The 20,954-nt window shown below is 41.1% G+C and overlaps 1 protein-coding gene across 3 annotated transcripts in view; it reads right to left on the bottom strand.

The window, feature by feature from the left end:
- The window catches only part of ZZZ3 (zinc finger ZZ-type containing 3), a 55,289-nt gene extending 43,038 nt beyond the window's left edge, over window positions 1–12,251 (bottom strand). For 2 of the 3 annotated variants that reach the window (XM_063165878.1, XM_063165880.1), the window contains exon 1: window positions 12,168–12,251. The gene's annotated coding sequence lies outside the window, so the exon portion shown is untranslated. Of the gene's footprint in view, window positions 1–11,721; window positions 11,804–12,167 lie in introns of those variants that run through there. The other variant, XM_063165879.1, reaches the window with a different exon arrangement.
- Between the last annotated feature and the right edge of the window lie 8,703 nt (window positions 12,252–20,954).

Raw genomic sequence — 20,954 nt, 5'->3', positions numbered from 1 at the left:
TGTCTTACAAGACCAAAACCAGTATGACCAGCAGCTTTCTGAATATGCCATAGATACAGTTAGGAATCTTTAGGGTATGAATTTGAAATTAATCAATAAAAGCAGTTACAAAGTTAGAAATCATAATGGTTTGCTTTTGCACATTTACATTTTTAGAGTAAAGATATCAGGCAGAAGGCTTTATAGATGGTTATTTTTAATAATACATAACTTAAGAGTTTGCCAGTGATGTCCTAAAAAAGCCTAACTGGCTCTTTCTAAGGCACAGTTTTTACAAAGTAGTCTAAGGAAATTAACAGCATTATAGCAAAACAAGCACTGTCCTTATTCCTTACTTAGTACCTCTGAAGAGCTACCATGAAATATTAAGTAAGGATGAGTTTGACAAATGTAGTTTATATACCATCCATAAAACTGCTTAACCTTTTAAAAAATAGAATAGAAAAAAACCCCAACCCCAATCGCCAGTTATCTTTGAGAACATCTAAAATTTCTGTAAAAAATACAAAATTATTCAGCTGTGAACAACTGTATTACTCAGAGCACAATGCTGTAGCCATAAAAGAAGAAAAATAAATACAGTAAGAATATATCTCCTAGGCAGCCTTTGCTGTATCTTGAACACACAAAGCCCTCATAACTCAGTGATATATTATCTCTCCTAGGTCAATAAGCAATTAAACACATTCCTTCCTTGATAACAGTAGGGAAAAAACTCTCCATAAAACTCTCATACCTTTAACAATTAAGTTTCACAGTATCTGAGGACATACCTTTGCTGTAAGATCCCAGAATTAATGGTTACTTTATCTGGTTTATCTCCTTGGTGTTCTGCATAAAGAAGCTATCCCAAATTTTGATTATTCTTATTGCCCTTTTCTGCATTAAGTCTAGCAGACAGATCAGTGTGGGATAATCATATTCAAAGCATGGCCTATGTATGTCATAGATTTTTACCACAGAATAGTTAATATTTTATGTCATGACCCCCTTCTATTAATACTCAACTCTATTTACTTTATTTGACAGTGAAAACTGAATTGATGTCTTTACAGAAATGTCTATCAGAAGACTTTCCTGAGCACTAATAGCTGATTTCAAGTCAGGGTTGGGCTTTTTTGCATAAAGTTCTTTTATTCTTATGCATTACTTCACATTCCTAACAATGAATTTCTATTTTAATACCCATTTGCTCAGTTTTTTCAGATTCTTCTGACTCAAGACAGTGGTGAAATAAAGAGTCATCAGATTCATATCACCACAAGACTAGAGAAAGGGTTTTCTTCTGCAATGACTGAAATAAAAGTATTGAAATATCACTATCAGTATTTATAAAAATTGAAATTTCCATCTTCTAAACATCTGCCTATTTTGACTTAAAATGCCCCTCTTAAATGACATGCCAGCTAAGGTGGGCACTGCTTCCTTTCTGAGTTCTGCATGCATAGTGTGGATTGCCCTTGCTCAATTAAGGAAAGTATTATTTTTTTTAATTGTTTTAAGTGATAAGAAAGGAGCAACTCTGCAATGTATGTGTATTTAAAAAGTCACTACGGAAATAAAAATGCAAATCCATGTGTGAGACACCAGAATCATAATTAAAAATACACTGGTGAGTCCAGGGGCCTATGTCAAAGGTTACCCATCCATCAACAATGAAGGTCACAAAGACAGCAAACAGCTTTTTTACAGACTGAACCCTCTTTCAGCAGCTGGTCTGACTTCCAAAGGTTTTCACTGCCACTCCAAGAGGGTAACTCTCACAAGGATCTTGTAATTTTGCAGCTGAACTACTGCAATGGTGCTCTTTCTGCCCCTGCTCAATTACATCCATTTAGATACTTCCCAAAAGAGCATTTCCTTCTTTATTGTTTTGTCCAAGACACCACTTTCCCTCCACCTTCCTATCACAGCAATCAAAACCACACCCATCAACATTCCCACTCCTTTACCAACAGGGTGGATTCACAGGCTGGTGGCGAGCCTTCAATCATTCTCTCTTCAATTTTGCAACAACTGTGAGGTTTCATGTACCATGAAGTGATTTAATCTACAAAAAGAGGCAATCCCACTCCGCTGTAACTCAGGCACATCATTCCTATTTTTCCCATGCATTTGCTTTTGTGTTCAATCCGAGCTCACAGTGAGCTGATTTGGAAATCACAGGTCCCTACAAAAGAGCCATTTTTGCTCTAGTTTAGCTTCCTAGACAGGCTCCCTGTAATGGTGAAATAAGCACAGGTGCCAGTGGAAAACAGGGCTTTGCATTTGGTGACAGACAGTCCTTGGATCAGGTTTGCTGTAATGTGAACCCTTCTCTCAGGCTCTCCCTTATGCTTTGTAAGCCTAAGCAGCACGGGTGCTCCTCTTATCTTGGAATTCTAAACTTCCATGCTGAGGATAGAAGTGTTTTCTAAATGATGCACAGCACTAATTCCAGCAGGTTATTGTTTCCATCTATATATAGCTATATATCCAGCTATAACCTGTATTATTCTGGAATTGTGAATGCTGGGGAAACATTCTTCATGTCTGTTTCCACACAGCAGAGGTCACAGCATCGTGTTTTACTCTATTTTCATTCTGTTAACTGTTCAATTTAATACAAATCTGTTAAAACTCTATTTTAAACTTAACTGAAATCCAGCTGATGCAAGTCTTCACTAACAGAATCTCAGGCACAAAAGAGAGGCACATCTGAGGGGAAAAAAACCCTGCAAACTTTCTGTATTCTTATTTGTTACTGATTCAAACCCCTGGACTCTTTTTGACACTTCATCATGAAAAGTATGGTCAGTGAAGGTCAAAAAAGCAATAATTGTCCACACTTCAACAGAAGCTAATTTCTGAGTAATAGAAAAGCAAACTTTCCTTTCAAGGCAGTTGCAGGAGTGAACCAAGCAGGGAAGCCATGCTACAAGCCACACAAAGGAAGGGCACATTTAAAGGAAGAGAAGCAAACTCAACTTAAACTGGAGCTCACGCCACGTCTGCAAATCAGGCCTGCTGACAGAACAGACAGGATGAGAAGAAATGTCCACACGATTATTTGGTACGAGTCATGTAACAAAGCTGCAGTGACACATGAATCCAAACTGAAAATGGTACCAAGAATATCACACAGCAAGCTTCTCCAGAGCTCTGCTGTTTCTCACAATCACCTGACTTTTTGGGATGGTTTCTTCAAGGGAATTTCTTTGGCCAAGTAAATACAGACATACAACAATCTAAAAAGTTTTTTAAAAGGGTAGCTGATCTAACTGCAACTAATTCAATTATGAAATACACCCTAAAAGCAGAACACAAGGTCTGATCACCAGAGTTACCTCTCAAGTGGAAAATCAATGAGACATGAGTCACACTGGATAAAATGACAGTAACTGGCCTGCTTTTACCTCTAGAACCCAAGAGAGGCAAAAAATTCTCTCTATATATTCAGAATTCTGATCAAAGAAAAAAATAACCTTTCAGGTAAAAGGTGAATTTCCAATAAAACTGCTTCTGGGCTGGAATCAACCAGAGATGTTCTCAGATCATGAGAGATGTAACTGAAATTCATCAATATTAAGAAGAAATTTGTTACCAGTATTGTTGGTGAAGGTTTCTGGTTGGTTTTTTTTTTTTTGAGGTGCAGTTAGAACAACAGAAGTCTTCCTATCAAGATCTTAACAGCAGCAAACCTGTTCCTGTACACTTGTATAACCTGAATGGTCCTGACAGCAAACTGTACTCCAAAAAGCAACCCATTTATGAGAATAGAGGATTCTCAAGGATTTGCAAAATTCACTTTGGTTCAACAATTCAGATCTCCAAAATACATCCAAAACACAGTCAAGAAACCTGAAAAAGACAGACTTCACTTTGAGATGGGGGAGGTGTGGGCAGCTTTATTTGCACTAGGACATCATACAAGGAGTGAGTGTTTCTCATTGTCCTTTTCAGCACTGGCTGTCAGACAGCAGATATATGAAGAACCTTTTTCATCTGAAGTATTTTAGGAATCCTCTTAACAAAGGATCATTGAATTCCCATGATCCAGAAAAAGTCTCACCTGACCTCACTTAGGAGAAATTATGTAACTACGCTTTATTCTGTTAGAAACCACTTCCTCACAGGTCCATTTAAAACTATCCACACACATGAAAAGTAATTGCACTGTAGCAGCCTCTGCAATAATACTGTGAATAAAGATTTTTTTTTCAGTCTGCTTTTTTTAGAATGCACTGAATATAGCAGAATTTCCAGAAAACTGATGCAATAAACATCACAATTCCACTGAAAATAAAACACTGTTTAAAAATAAAAAACCCCATAAGCTATACTGGCTTCTCATTTTGCCTCTTTTCCCAAAATTTAATAAATAAATAAACAAAACAGAAATGTTGATAAGTGAGGATTGAGAAGACCTGAGAACATCTAGTTAGCTTTCTTTCTCCTGAAGTCTAGCTTTTAAGGAAACCCCCAAAGAACAGTGCTGGCAGCATAGCAAGGCACAGAAATACTGTCAAACCTTTTCAAGTGACAATTAGATTAGCTATTAACAAAAGCAATACAGTCATGTATCCCTAACCAGGAAAACTTGCTGCTAGTTGTACTCTGACTTTTAGAGACATGTACATAGAAAGCACAAGTTAATGAAAAGAAGGTAATGGGTGGAAAACATGTACTAATATATTCTAATTTCAAAATTACTAATAAGATAGAATTTTTGAAGTTGCCAATTTTTTTTTACATTGGATATAGGAAAATAACCCGAAGCAAAGAAACCATGGCACCTATTGAAATGTTAACAGCTTTCTACTCCTCATCTTTAGTCAGTCACCACCCATACACCACTGCAGCCAACTCTGCAGGAACTGCTGCTCCAAACTCCAGGGTAAAGCAGCCTTTTCCAGCTGCTCTGCCTGACAATTGCACCTCAGTTCCAGCTCCTCAGGTGCATCTGCCTAAGACTTAAGCCTTTGTGCCCTTACTACATGAGACACCATGATCCCTTCATAATAGGCTACAAAAAAGCCTCTGTACTGCAGTGATACATAGAAGGAAAATCCCTGGAAGATATAAAATACTTGAGAAAAGGAACAATTCCTTTTCTGACATCAGTCTAATATGGTGAACAGTGTTTGCAATCTTTATTGATTTCCAGATTTATATAAGCAAACACTACACCAGGATCTAAACCCAGTGCCCTGCCAGCAACACTTTGTTTCTTGATGGTTTAGTCACAATTTGCCATCAAGTATAACAAAGACAATGCTGATAGCCTATGCAATGGAAGTACACATAAACTTTAATCTGTATAAATGGTGAGATGGGAAAATGTACTAAAAGTCTAATTACAATTAGGCTGTAATAGACTGAAAGCATCATTTTATCTAAACCCTCTGCACTCTTTTGAAATGGCTGAGAATGTGACATTTGTTTCCCTTTAACCCCTTCTCTAATTCCAGAGCTCAGACATATGTGACTCAAAGCCTATCCTTCACTTGCCCTTAACCCTGAGGCAGCTTTGTCAAATTTCAAAAATCAGAAATGCTTGAACAAGGTCGTATGGGATGCAGACAGTTGATTTTGAACAGAAAAAATGGAGAATAAGGCATTAAACTGAATTTAGTTCAAAAAGTTCTATCAAACTGTTCAGTACTTTTAAGTCTAAAAAGCTTTAACTCATTTGTAACAAGGTTATCTCTTCCAGCGTAATCAAATAATTTTAAATCACCCCAAAAAGTCCCAAAGGAGAAATTTTGTATAAAAATAGGATATGTAGTAAACAAGGCACATTTCTGTTCAAGCTTATTTATACTGCTATTACATAACAATGGGCATGAAAGACTGAAATCTATTCCTAATACATGGAACACAAACTGATTTTAAACAACAATATATTTATATAACAAACCCTTCAGGAACCTTAAGACTTGATCAGTGGTGATGAACCCCCAACATCCATGTCTCAGATATTCACTGTAATCTCCATTTTACAGAGAGGTGAAGCTGCATGGTGTGCTCTATTTCAGAGCCTGGAATGCACCTGACTCCCTGGCTCATTAGAATTTACCTTCTGAGCTTTGCTTCTCCTCAATGAAGTCTTCTCAAAGACTTTGACTCTAGCTCACTTTCTTCCTTTTGGATCACTAAAACCACCTAAAGGCAAGTTTAAGATATTAAATCTACAATGAAAGCTCTATTAAAGTTACCTTCAATATTACATTACAGAAGCTTTAATAAATACTTCATAAAAACCCTTTAATGAATATATTTGATAGAGGTTTTTTTACTAAATCTTGCAACTGTTACATCACTAATTTTTTTCTCCACCATGTTGTTTTGTTGTTTTACTCTTTTAAATCATGGCCAACAATATTACAAAAATCTAAAAATGAATAGAGATCTCATGGTAAAAAGTCATCTTCTATGCCAAGGACAGAAAACTATACTTCAATCACCTCTAACAGGAGGTTATTTAACCTTTTCTAGAGCACTTTCAGCAATAGATATCCCATTACTTCCCTCAGATATATAACCCTGTGATTATCTGTCCTGGATAGATAATCTTTCCTGAAGCTGGAAAGTTTTCCCTGACATCAAAATCTCTTTTAATGCTCCTCAGGACTATTATTTCTTATCCCACCTAGAGAGAACAGTTTATTACATTATTCTCTGTTGCAAACTTTCTTACCACATTTGAAGCCTATTATTATGTCTCCCCATGTCTGCTAAAGACTAAACAAGTCCAATTCTTTCAGTCCTTTCTCAAAGGTCATTATTGCAACTCTTCTCTAAATACTCTCAGCTGGTCCAAATGTGTTGGAAGCAGAGCACCAAGAACAGAGACACTGCATTATCTGAGGCCTTACACTGGGGCTGCAGAGCAACTTCCCTCTCACATGCAACAATCCTGTTCATAAATCCCACTGGGATCCTGGTTTTCACAGAATGGTCACAACTCCACTGTGTTCATTTTGCGATACAGCTGCTTATTTACAGAACTGTTGCCCAGCCAAGTGCTTCTCATATTTAAATTTATTATTTCTAGCTAAAGGTACTATTTTGTGTTTCTCTTTACTGAACTGCAACCCATACAGTTCAGGTCATTGATCCAGTTTTCCAAGACTATTTCACACCAGCGCTTACATTCACTCCCAGATTTGTCCTCCCCAGGCAATTAAGAAATCTGCTTTGTTCTATCACCCAGACCACAAAACAAAAAAATAACCAGGAGTAAATTCATAAAATACAACTGCAAAAGACACACCCATGCCTTCAATCTCCAATGTTCTTAAAACATTTATTTAATAAGCAATTAAGCAGCATGGCAGAACTCCTCTGACAGTATCTATCTTTGGTGTTTCGGATTCCTTGGCTGTGGAGATAACATTCCTAACTGCACAGGCAGAGCATGTTTCAAACACAAACATACACAGGAGGCTCTGTCACTCTCCTCCCTCTTTGATTCATTTCTGTGTGGCACAGTAACCCAGTTGCATAGCTTCTCCAATATGCAATTTGGGCTCCCTGGTTCTCCTTCCTAAGCTAGAGATTCTTCAGTTCACACAAAAAACCCTGCACCACTAGCTCTGAAAAATTCAGCTCTCATGGACATATATATATGTTAATAATATCAACAATAAATATGCTAAAATATCAACAAAAAGCAGGATGTTATAATTTATGTACCAACAGGTAAACTCTCAGGAACACTCCCTTCCTCTCTGACTTTCAAACTTTCTAACTTAAGTGTTTTAAACAAAATCAGAATCATTCTTCTTAGGCAAAAAAAATCAGCTACTTCTCATGATAAGATACTATTAAAATCCCACTTCTCTGCTACTAACATATAAAGATGAGCTTTTACACTTCTTACTGATACTTGGTCAGCACATATGCACCCCCCAAAAAACCAAATATTTGTGTTTAAATACTGTATTTAAATCTGAACTACTAGCAACATCTTTAAAATCTTGGACAATCAAATTGTCTATCTTGCCCACATTCACATTCCTTTGTCCTGTGATGAGGTTCAAAAGACCAGAAAAACTGGAGAGCAGCTAATAGCAATCCAAACCACTGCTACAAGGAGAATCAACTCTTTTCTGAAGTAACAAGAGACAAAGCAGTGAGCTGTATGCAAAGCAAAAATACTGAAATTCAGTATCAGGTAAAACTTTACCATGGGGTGAGTGATGGAGCTGCTCAAACAAGCAACACAAGGAGGAGCTCTGCCATCAGAGGCAAGGATCCTAGGGTGCTTCCAAGGGCAGGGGATTGGACTCACTGAGCTTTATGTTTATCTGTGTTTCACTGAATTCATGATAAGCATCAAAACACTGAGGTAACTCTAAAGAACAGTTATTTTAAGTTAAGCTACTAAGCTTTTGCACAGAAGATACCAACTGCCCGTATAAGGGAAAGCAATTAAATGCAAACTGTTAACTAATACTCAAATTTTGAATACAAACCATACAAATTATCAACCTACAAACCCTAAGTATTTTGATTACAAAGCTGCACTCCATAAGGAAATATTTTTAAAGGTCTTTTTGTTTGGAACACAAATGTCCAATAAGACCACATCATTTAATGTTCAGCTCTGCACTTCTGAAGTGTCTATAAGAGTTACTCAAACAGAAGGAAGGTTTTCAGAAAACTGCAACTACCATGATGGTTCTTTACAACCACAGCAGTTTTTCAACCACAACCCATATTTACAGTGTTCTTAAAACTGGAACAATATACCCTTAATTGTTAGAGTAAAGTTTACCAGGAGCAAATTCTTATCAGCAGCAGCATGACTTACAGCAAAGAACACTTAATTTGGAAACTTAAAAAAAAGGCCTTAGTACAGAAGTGAGAAAGTTTCTCAGTTTCTGCAACTTCACTCACGCCTACAGAATCGACAGAATTTTTCTTCTTCAAGGTTTCTAAGGACAAGGTCTACAAATATCTGTCTGGAATAATACAATTTGTTTTAAACCAACCTGAGAGGAAGGGAACAATAGGTCCTACAGTACTGCATTTCTAGAACTGTGAGTGCAATCTCTATATATGGATGCAAGTGCCAAATACCTGATGAATAAATTCTCTCTTGCAAATTGGGTTCCTTATGACCAAAGAGACCTAAATCATCAGTTCCCACACAATGCAAAGACTTTGGGAAAACCAAAACAAAGCAAACCTCAATAGATTAGTCCTAGACATCTTAAAGAGGGGTTGGGAAATGTGAAAGATAATTTAAAAGAAGAAAAAAAAAAGCAAAAAAACCAAGAAAAAAAGCACAACTGGAAGCAGGGCAGACTGCAAAGACTTCTGTTCCAGCTTCCCCAGTACTTTTAGAAATGTTAAGAAACACATTTCTTATTTCCCTTACGGTAAAACAGCAGAGTATAAGTCTTTCCACTTTGTATCAACCACACAATTATTATTGATCACAAGTCAACCTAAGTACCTAAAATGATCTGGAAGAACCAGTCACAGACAAACAGACCAAAAAACCCAAGCAATCAACCAAAAAAACCCCACAATAACTTTAATCTCCTGGAAATGGTGTGAGTGTAAAGCCTTCATTCTGTAGGAGACTAAGGACAGCATATCTCACTATGTAATCTCACTACACAAGTATGTTAGAAACACTGATAAACATCAGAGCAGTCACATGCTGCTCAGCTGTAGAACAAAAGCCCTTATTAGGACACATTCCCAAATTCTGTGAAATAAAGATCTCGTTTTTTTGCACATTAAGTCCATAATAACATCAAGGCAAAGAATCCCATTTGCTATTTCTCTTTTTCCAGAAATGTTAAAAGTGATGAGACAACACACACGATTGAGCTCCATCACTAAATACCTCAATAATGAAGCTATTTAATACAGCCTCTCACTTGGCAATGATACACTTGGAGTATGCAAGGCAAAGGAAACATCATTTCACTTAGCAGTGGTACAACTGAGAATTGCAACAACTATCTATGAGAGACTAAACACCAGAAACAGAAATGACCAGCAGTATTTCAATGTAAGGTCATTCACTGCTGCTCCTCACTGACACACACGGTTGCACTCCTCACAAAAAGCCTTTAAATTCGAGCCTGTACATTCAAAGCATAGAATTTTTCTGTGGAATAAACCTGACAGTGCTGGAAAAAGCCTGAAAGCAAAGTTGTTTAGGTTCTTAATGACTTGCTAGAAGTCACATGTCAAACTGACTTAACTGCTAAGCCCTTCTAAGGTAATGGGAAGTTTCTTCACTTGAGTGACAATTTTCAGATGACAGGGGTTTTTCTGAACATATTTCCTACATACTCTTTAGAGAGATGCATTTTCCTCTGCTGCTGTTTAACATATACCATGTTTTTTCCACTTGTGATTAAGCAAGTATTACTACTATTGATGCAAAAGACAGTACAGTAAGATTAAAAGATGCTTGAAAACAAACTACAATAGCACCTTGGCAACTTCTTTTCTCAAAAGTTACACTTGCTTATGTAAAGAATCAAATTTTCCTAAGCCCAAACCTACCAGTCCCTGCTAATAATCCTTGGAGCAGCTAGCATGGGAAGCCAGTATCCAACCACAGGTTAGAAATACACCCAAAAAGCATGTTCTTAAGAGGTTGCACAAGTCAGTATTTAATGTAAAATACAGAGTACACGTAGAGCTTCACTTAAAAGCCTCAGTAAACAATCACTATGTAGTGATTAGTACAGTATAATGACAATATCAATGGAAAACATGCAAATATATGTACAACCATGGAAGAACTACTAGTTTTTTTAATAACTGGAAACAAATTTACAAAATAAAATTTGGACCGTCAAAGCCTCAAAAACATATCCTTTAAAAAAATTTAGCAGATTAGCAAAATACTCCAAGACTACAAAACCTGCCAACGTTACTGGATAAAAACAAGGATAGAATACAAAACACCATAAGGAAGAAGAAGAACCATATGCTCTCCCTTAAAAGAGATCAGGATTAGGAGACAAAGGGAATATTGCTGAGCTGGGACACTTGGATACGACTGGAATAATTTTTTCTAAACACAAGAGAAAACAGAACTGCATGTTACAAGTTTGTGCTGTAACGGGACATAAATCAAAGCCTCCATCTAGAGCAGACTTGGGATGTTCAAGAGCTCTCTTTCGGAGCTCTGCATCCTCAACCATGAGCGCCCGTGTCCCTGCGGGGCAGGAACCACTTGGGCTGCCCGGGAGAACCCGGCCGGGAGCGAGGGCACAGCCGGGGCAGGGCTGCGGGGCAGGGGCGCAGGGCAGGCCGAGCCGGCGGGACACCGCCGGGGGCCCGGGGCCGCGGGGTGGCCGAGGAAGGGCCCGGGAGCCCCGGCTGTGCACAGGGGCCGGCAGCCAGGATCGGGCACGGCCGGGACAGCGCGGGGAGCTCGGGGACAGCCGCTGCGGGGGTGGCACGGCGGGGGAAACCCGAGGGGCTCTGTGGGACCCGCGGCTGGCGGGCCTCGGGGACGGAGCAGCGCGGGGGAAGCGGCGGGACGGGGAGAGCCCGAGGCGGGGGAGGGAGGGGGGGCGGCCGCGGGGCAGGCACGGGGTGATGTGAGGTGAGGCGGGGCAGGGCCGGGGCGGGGGGAGGAGGCGGCGGCGCGGAGCCAGTGGCGCTCCCCGGGGCGCGCGCCCCGCCCGCTCCCGAGCGCCCGTTCCGCGGCGGGAGGGGCGGCGGGTCCCGGTCCCGCCCCCGGCCCGGTACCATTACCCAGCGCGCCCAGCGCCGCCGCCATCCCGCACCCGGCACGCTCCCGCGGGAGCCGCGCGACCTCGCGAGACTTCCCGCCTGCCTTCCTTCCTCGCCCGCCCCTGCCCCCGCCTCCCGCCCCGCGCGCACCGTGCCCGCGCGCGGCTCAGACGCAACATGGCGGCCGAGGCGCCGCGCACGTGCCCCGGGGCCGCCGCGCCGGGCGCGCGCACACGTAAAGCCGGGGGGGAGGCGGGGCCGCCGCGCACGCGCAGGAGGCGCCACCGCGGGCCAGCTGATTCGAACGGGGCGCGCGAGCCGCCACCTCCTCCCCGCACGCGCTGGTCACGTGGGGGCTTCCCCCGCTCGCTCCCTCCTCCTCCTTCCCCCTCCCCGCGCGGGTTCCGAACTCGCCGCCGCCCGGGGCCCCCCTCGCCCCTTCCCCCGGCGCCGGGCCGGGCCCTCACCTGGCGCCCGCTCCTCGGCGCGGCCGGGCCGCGCAGCCCCGCTCGCTCCCTCCGTGCCGCCCGCACCAGGCGGCGGCTCCGCACAGCGCCTGCTCCCCTCAGCGCGGCGGCGGCTCCTTCCGCTTCCTTCCCCTCCCCCCCGCGCTGCGGCGGGACCCGCTCCCTGCAGCTCCCCCTGCCGGCGGAGCGCGGCGGCGGCGCGGGCCGGGAGCGCGGCGCGGCCGGGCAGGTGTCAGTCAGTCTGTCTGTCTGTCTGTCTGTGCGCCGGGGCGCCTCGAGGGACGGGGACAGCTCCGCCCGCGCGGGCGGCGGCAGCGGGAAAGCGGGCGGCTCCGGGCGCCCCGGCACAGCCGCCGGCGGAGCGGGAACGCTCCAGGGCTGCCGGGACGCGGAGCGCGGCTCGGGGGCAGCGCTCGCTGGCTGGGGGTGATCCTGCCCCCAGTGCCAGCTTCGTGCCCCCAAAGCGGGGCTGCTCGGCTCGCAGCTCCTGAATAATTTCCACCACGGTGTCCCGACTGAGCTCAAGCTGTGCCGCACAAACAGGCTCTGTGGGGTACTCCAGCCCTCTGGGTTGTGACTAAATATTAATCGATTGTGCTTTCAAATTTCTTCCTGTACTGCTGCTTGGTTCTCAGCCCACCGGTGTGCGATCACCAAGAGTTACTACTGCTTACCGCCCACAGCCTGCTCTAATACATCATTTACCTGTACTCCTACAGAGACAACAAAACTACTGTCTGTCTCTGACTATTCTTGAACTTCTCATTGTTTTTTTCCTGAAACACCACAGTTAAAATGCATTTGGAAGAGTTTTGTGTAGACAAGAAACACAGAGACTCACGTTTTCTGTTAAATGCTAATGAAATTCAAAAACCTTTCTCTTAATAATAATGAACATTTCTAGATTGCTGGAAAATCCTTAGGTAAAACAGTTTTCTGTAACAGAGTTAAGTATTGAGGAATATTTTCAGTTGCTTTTAAAGGTAGCTAGTGACTGTATTCAAGTGATAGATACTTTTGTAAAAAAAAGCACATTTAATAAAATCCTAATTATCCATATTGCAAGTCTAGTCATACAGACATTCCTTCTGCAAAGTCTGCAGAAAAACCTCAGCAGCTTTTTCCACCCTCCCAAGCAGTTCTCACTTTTCCCTACATCTTGCTGACTTGGAAGTCTTCTGTGATCAAATTCAAACCAACAGAAATCCCACAAGAGAGAGAGAGAGAGGGAATTTTCTCTCGATTCTGTGCTGCTCTCTCACAGCCCCGCTGTGCGTGTGCCCGACAGGAGCGGTGCTCTCATTACTGCAGGAGCACCTGTGTGCACTAAAGCGCTCTGCCTCGCAATCCATTTAGAAATACGCTCACTTAGCTGAACAGCTGCAATGGCTGAGGATATTATTGCATTGCAGACAAGCCTTAGTGCTTCCACAGGAGAACTGAGTCTTCTGCTCAGCTGCTTCTCAGCAAAATCGATTGGGTGTTTTGATGGTGGGGTTTTTTTCAGATTCCCGTGGCCCTGCAAAGACGCAGTTGAGCAGCAGACCTGACCGACTCCAGGGGCTGCTGACACGGGAGGCAGCACTTCCCCCATCCCTGCCCCGCAGTCTTTCCCACTGCCCACTCTGCTGCTCATCTACACACACACTAAACCAGCTGGAATTCCTAAACCACCAAGAATCTGTTCCTGTTTCTGGTGTGTTCGTTTTCATCTAGAAATTAAACTGCACACCACAGGGGTGACAAGAGCCAGCATGAGAGACGGGGGAGGGAATGCTGCCAGTAGAGGCGAGGAACCAGGCAACCCTCCTTCGGCACCAGTAACTTTCTGGCAATAGGATTAAACCAGTCCGACTATACTGTAACCACACCCTACACCAGGATTTGCCTTCAATTCACACTTAAATATTAGGTTCTGCCATCTTGCCTAAGAAGCAGGGATGCCTAGTGATGGAAGGTTAACAAAGACCTGCTAATGGTGGATGTTTGAGGTCATGGTTCCTGCTAATGAAAGGGATACTCCTCAGGCTCTTGCCCCACCTCTGCGCCCTCCCTGCTTTTCCCTGGATTTAATCCAGCCATTGTGTACCTACAGTGTAGTTTGGCTCTGTTAACCTTCCAGAGGAAAATTAACAATATGCAAAGAAGAGAAAGCAGCCCATGTGTAGTAATGCCTGAGATCAGGTGCACTAACACCTCCACCCAAAAGAATTTACATTAAATCCTGGAGAAACCGGCTTTGTTTGAAGCTGCCTCAGGCTCTACATCTACTCGGATGTCCCCACAGTTCAAAATCTTTTTCACCCACTCGTGCTACCCTGCAGCCCCTTCCCTTCAGTATCCTACAGCAGCTCTGAAATAATTCCTAAGTGTAAAGGAATATACTGCCTAGCAGCACCACACTGCTTTCTCCAACACATTTTCACTTCCAGTTGGTGTCCCTTGTTCCTCATATACTCTACCCAAACTATGTCACCTCTCCAGTTCTTGTGGCTGCAGCTTCCTCTGTGCTACAGCATCTATCTTGTACCAGTAACTGCTACTGCATTTATTATGGGCAGCCTTACATATTACTCATTTATAAGGCAATAACAAATTCTCATCGATGTTGGTAGTGGAAAAAAAATCCCAAACCACAACAAAACCACCCCCTATTCTGATCAGGGGATAATGGTGTTAATGACAACTTTTCCTCAAGTTACAATGGGACAAGCTATAAATTAGTAGATCAGACCCCTCCCAAAGAAGCATTTTCTACAAGAGCAGAAGCTTTATATCCCTCCGTGTTTGTGGGATGCCTCAGCTCACGCTTGTGCATGGAGAGTTGCCAACATTACAAGTTCCAGCTTTGATGAAGCTGTGACACAGCTCCTGCTTTCAGCAGCAACATCACTGTTCCCACCCATCTCAATCCTTGAAATTGCTTAATTGCTTCTCCTATTATTAGAGCAAATAATATGTGATTGTTTTATTCCTGACAAAAGATTAATGAAACCCACTCGCTGGAACTCAGCACAATGGAGAAGCTGAGCCTAAGGACATCTAGGTTAGTTGTGACAGCTGCTCTGCCCTTTCCCCCGTGCCCTCCAAAGAGCATTAACAAGCTATTACTGCTTCCTGCCCCAGCTCTGCTTCAACGGGGCTTATGTCCTTGGCTACAGCTCTGCATCTACACTGGCTCTTCAAGAGGGCACGCAGGACAAGGGAGATTATGGCTCAGTTCAGCTCCAGAGGCTTATTTCATCTGACTCAAGCCTTGGACAGTGAGAATTTTCCTAAAGCCAGATTAGGCTCTGCTGGGTCAACTTCCGTGGCCCAAACCTAATAAAGCATCCTGGACTGGATGAGAGCTGGCTCAGCACAACACTTGGATATCTCTGCATTAATTACTTCATCACCTCAATAATTTTGTCTGTAGGTACTTTAGGGGTGGCACTTTGGAGAAAGAGAAGAAAAAGTACTTGCATTGTTGTAGTTAGTTACAGAAGATAAAGTTATTGAAGGATAGTTTTTGTTGAGACAAAAGGAAACAAAAAAAATTAACAGAGTTTAAACAATTTTCTGCTTGAATACATGACATCCTTACACAATCATGTAACATTGTTATACGTCCTCTGTTTTGCTCAGTTCTGCCTGCTCTATTCCCTGGAGACCTCCACATTCTGATTTTTTTTCCCCATTAAAGCTGCCATATATAAAGAATAAATATGAGAAAGGCTAGATTGCCCTCAGTGAAATGTTTCCACTGGTTTTACCCGAAGCAAAATCCTTTAGAGAAACAATTCTGGTTTGTGTCTAACCTTTAAGAACTATTCTGCCTGAAGACATACTCTACTGATGCATTGAAGTGTGGAATGCCTGGGTTTTATGCCTTTTTTTGGGGAGGGGTAGGAACAAGGTAGGGGGAAATAAAATTTCAGCCCTTCATTAAAGAGAACTATCTCCAGTCACTGATAAAGGGTAAGTACATTAGACAATTCACGAGTCTTGCAACCCACACAGATTATTGCAGATTTTACTTTAGTTACTGAAATTAGTCATATTCCATGTTGAAAAAGCAAGTTACCAATCACAGAAGTTAATTGAATTTTGGAAGTTATTATTCACATTTTCTGTCTGTATATTTAAAGTAGAGCCAATCTAATCCAAATTGGTCTAAGAAGCTGCAGTGAAGTAATCTAATACTTGTTTTTAATAACTGAATTAATTAGACTATATTGAGTACTATGCATAAATACCCCTCACATATGAGGTATTCCCATTTAAATGGCTTTTTCTAATTTCAGTAGAGGCTTCAATGTCAGGTCGATATGAAATGGCAGCAAGATTGTAGTGCATTATTAAAAAAAACATTCTAGATTGCAACCCAATAAACATAAAAGCCGCACACCAAAAGGAAGATCTTTGTTTTTCAGAATGTATTATTCTTCTTAGCTTTTACTACTCAAGAGTGGGTTTTTATACTTCCAAATAGAAATATTGCTACCTTTTTCAACCAACTGTATCTTTTTTAATTTGCTTCACTGCAGTTTCTTCGAGCATGTTATTATTGTAGTGTCTGAAATGTGACTCGGGCTTCAAGAAAACAACAATTCAGAGAGTTCCATGTTCTGGGACATTTTACCTGTGTGAATCAGGGAAGTTTTGACTAAACAGGATGAAAGGGTGAGCTGGACCTGTACAGGCACGGTGGTTTTGCCTGAAGCCCACATCACCTCCATTTACCTCCCTGGAGCATCCCCATCAACACAGACTCGGAGTGAGTTTTGTCAGGGAGTTTTAGTCCTTACAGATGTTTTCAACTCCTGTCCAAACAACCCCTTTTATCTTTCCTCTCTCCTACAGAAACATCCCTTTGTTACATGTTTGGGAGCACTCTCAGGTAATAGTGGCTCTGCATTAATGTTTTGAATTATGCATAACCTACATGAAGGTGCATCAGGTCACAGAAGATGCCTGTTACTATTTTGGCTACCTTAATATTCCTTCAGGTCTTACAATACAATACTGTTGTTACTCTAAACAGTATGTAGAATGTTCAATGTCAGAAAAACATTACATTAGCAGTTTTCAAGTACGATAGAGGTGTCTAAATAAAATAAATAAATAAATAGGCCTGGCACATTTCTGCCTAGCCTTTAGGCCCATTTCCTCCAAACAGAAAAGCTCTTCAGTGACAAGCTTGTGAATTGGGCCCTCTCATACAGGATGTGAAAGATTTAAATAAAATTTCAAACAAATTGCCATCACACAGGAGTGAACCCCAGCACCACTGACAGTTTAAGAGATTCCTGTTCAGGGCTCAATCCAGAATGACAGCAGACCCTTTTCAGATTTAACTTAAAGGCAGAGCAGAAGCACAGACTGTCTCTATCAGATGAACCTTTTCCAACACCTACAGAAAGAGCTTAGCAAGACCAGTCTCTGCACTTGAGTGTGCTAAGGTAAGGTCACATATGAAGCTCAGATTCCTACTGATCAAGTTCAAAAGACAGATTATCTCCACTACCCTGCTTGGTTGGACAGCAAATTAATTATACTACAAGCAAACGAGGTAAAAGAGAGCATATTTCCCTTACTAAAAATTATTCAGAAGACAGGGCACTCAGAGTTCATAGCTAATACATGTTTTATTTCTTGCCTCTACAGTTAAATTGTAAACCTTGGTAGTACACGAAACACTAAATTGAAAATACTGTCTACGTGAATTAGTAGCTGCCAGTTCATTAGCACTTTGGCATGCACGAGCGCATTTCTTTTGTTATAAATGAAAATCTCAGAGAAACCTTACTTCTGGTGCTAAAGAGACACAGTGTGCAGTGGTGGAAACAAACATGAATTCACAGTGTGAGCAAGTGCTGCATGTTCATTTGGGTTTGGCATTTTAACAGACACCCAGGGGAGGTGGGGAAAAAAAAAGCAGTGTATCCCCATGGTAACCAGGACATCTTTTTTTATAATGTTTAACATGTTTAGCATGTTTAACATTAAACACACCAGACAGAAAAAAATTAGTCACCTAGAGAAATATTCATTTCTGAGAAAAACTATTCATGAACAATAAACATGAAAAGCTCTTGGCTGTATCCTGTGAGATATGAAAAAAAAATTGTTATTTTTCATTTCTGGCAGCTGACAATTTATTCTAAGCTTTTTTCCTACACCTATGAATCAAATGCCTCCTCTCTTCTGCCCCCTTTGTTCTTCTCAACAAAGTACTTTTAGATTTACTTTCTCATGTGCTAAGTTATTCCAAAACCAGATCTTACTAAATTTTTTTATGTATAATAAATTGTTTGTGATCTCCAAGTGAGGAAGGAGGAACATATCTGGAAATGAAATCTTCTCAACTTGATTTGTGTTATGAAAATATTTTGTGGATGATGACTCCTTTACTTTTGTACCTCCCATGCTCCCAATGACTAGGAAGAAAAGTACTTTAAGATTCACTACCATTGCATAAAGGCATCTCAAAACTGCATAACAAACCAGTGTATTCCTATTATGCCAGCTTTACTTTTTTACTGATGGTTCATTTTATACTTGTATATAAATCAGCCAGTCAAGTGTCAGCTGTATTTTTACATGTCCATTCAACAATCAGAACTTGAAGTTTTAGCTAATCAACTCAATCTTGAACAAGTCAGAACAGAGAATGAATTATTTACTTGCTTATTCATCTGATCAACATCCTATTTCAGAAATCAAGTTCTTAATGCATTTTTTAAAGCCCACACATACACCCATGTGCAACCTATGTGGGAAACTTGCCATCAAGTGACTTTGCATGTTGTACCACTATCAGTCCAGGTGCAGAAAACCTACTGGACACTTTAGTGATGTGTTTCTCTCAAATGGACTTTCTTTTTCTAGCTGCATGTCTGAGCTGACACACAGAAGAGAGAAAAGTTCTGAGACAGAATAAATAATTCCAACTTTCTGCAAAAACCACGACTCTGCCATTGTAAGCAAACGTGTAACATGAGATGCATAAGCATATTTTACCTTGCTGTGGCAGTGTTCACTGGTTTCTATGGAGAAGCAGACTTGTCACCTTGCTGAATGGCTTAAAGCTAGCCTGAAGCTTACTCTAAGACAAGGCATATGTTTTAAACAGAGATATATATGTAATATTTATATACTAGAACATATTCAAGAAAACAAGTTACAGCTTTCATTGTTAGTGAGAATAGCACTTCTAAAATTTTACTGAACAAGGCTCTTTTCTAATCTCCTAAGATTCTGAAGGCTAATATAAACCAAGTTTGTTTGTAACTGGAGTAATTTCTGTGAATTAACACTAAAAGTGGTTTGTCTTTCTCTGTGACACTTCAGAAACCCAGAAGTCTCATTTTGCTTCCTGCTATTAACTGTCAGCTCTGGATGGCTTAAGTATAGAGGGAAGCCAGAAAAGCCATCTGTTAGGAAGAATGAGAAAGCCTAGTTGTTTTACTCATTTCCTGGGCAAAATGAAGACTGAAAGGTTTTCAGTGAGAAAACTGCTTAGACTGCACTAAGCCAGATGTATATAGGGAATTCAAAAGGAATAAACAAAATAGAATTTTCTTAGTTCAGTATAAAACAGTTGTATGGTAAATATGAAGAAAGCACTTGGTCCCTTTTAAGCAGATAATATCTAAGTTTTTCAATAAAATTTACAAATCCCAGGCTTGCTTTTCCAAATGAACTTATATTATGAGTAATGGGGTACTAAAAAAAAAAAGTCAAATGTTAGCAGTATCATCAAAAATAAGTGCCTTCTGCTTTAGGAAAAGTAGGATGTATAGTGCTGGAAAAACCCAGTCACTATGTAAGTTCTGAATCTGAGAAGAATTCTTAAATAATGCATTAGCATAGCACATCAAATTACATTAGATTTCATAAGAAAAATTCAGGACTATTGAACTGTGGGCATATTGAAATTTTGCTTCACAAATGAAAACCTCTTCATCCACATTATAATACAGCCAAACACATTTCTAACATTTTATGCTTTTTTATCTTCTCTTGAAACAAGCCATTACTGATGGGAGGGCTGACAGCCACTACAGCAGTGAACTGAGTGTAAACCAACCTTTACCAAATGTAGCTACTCGAGGTCACTATTCCAGCATAAACCCCAAAAGAATGATTGCAGTGACTCTAGCCATAGTTCAATCTGGAGAAGTAGATGTTGTGCATTTTTATACACGTTTATATACATACACATAACTTTTATATATGTATGTATAATATAATTATATTAATAGACCGAAGTATATGTGTATCCCTATAGACAGGACCAACTTGGATGATCCCTGCAGAAACACCTTTCTGGACTCCTCAGTTTAATCATTCAGCAGCCAGACTACTTAGCTCTCACCTTTGAAACACATTACAAAACTGCATTATTTTACTACTGAGTAATTCAGCTCTTCTGCTATTCTTTTTCCCTCCAATTACACTGTTCAGCTACATTACACAATATCTGAAGCAGTCTCCTCAATATTAGGTTTTCAGATGAACAATTAGTTACATTGATTGCAAAAAACCTTCAGAAATTTAGAGAAATGAAGCTTTGAGCTGCTAAGTCCCTGACACCCACCACAGTTTTCCCCAGAAGAGAGGATTCAAGTTACCACACTGAACTGCAGGCTTCTAACAGCTCATATCTGGATTTCCAGGCCTACAACAAGGAGTCCACTGGATTTTTCCCTTCTTGAAGTGACAGTTTCTCTGGCACACAAACACATTGCTGTGTTTCCTCAACTTGAAACAAATGAACAATAATCCAAATAGTCTGGTGAA

The sequence above is a fragment of the Melospiza melodia genome, chromosome 11 (genome assembly GCF_035770615.1).
Source record: "Melospiza melodia melodia isolate bMelMel2 chromosome 11, bMelMel2.pri, whole genome shotgun sequence".
In the NCBI taxonomy this organism is placed as follows: Eukaryota; Metazoa; Chordata; class Aves; order Passeriformes; family Passerellidae; genus Melospiza; species Melospiza melodia.
This window is presented reverse-complemented; position numbering and strand designations above follow the sequence as displayed.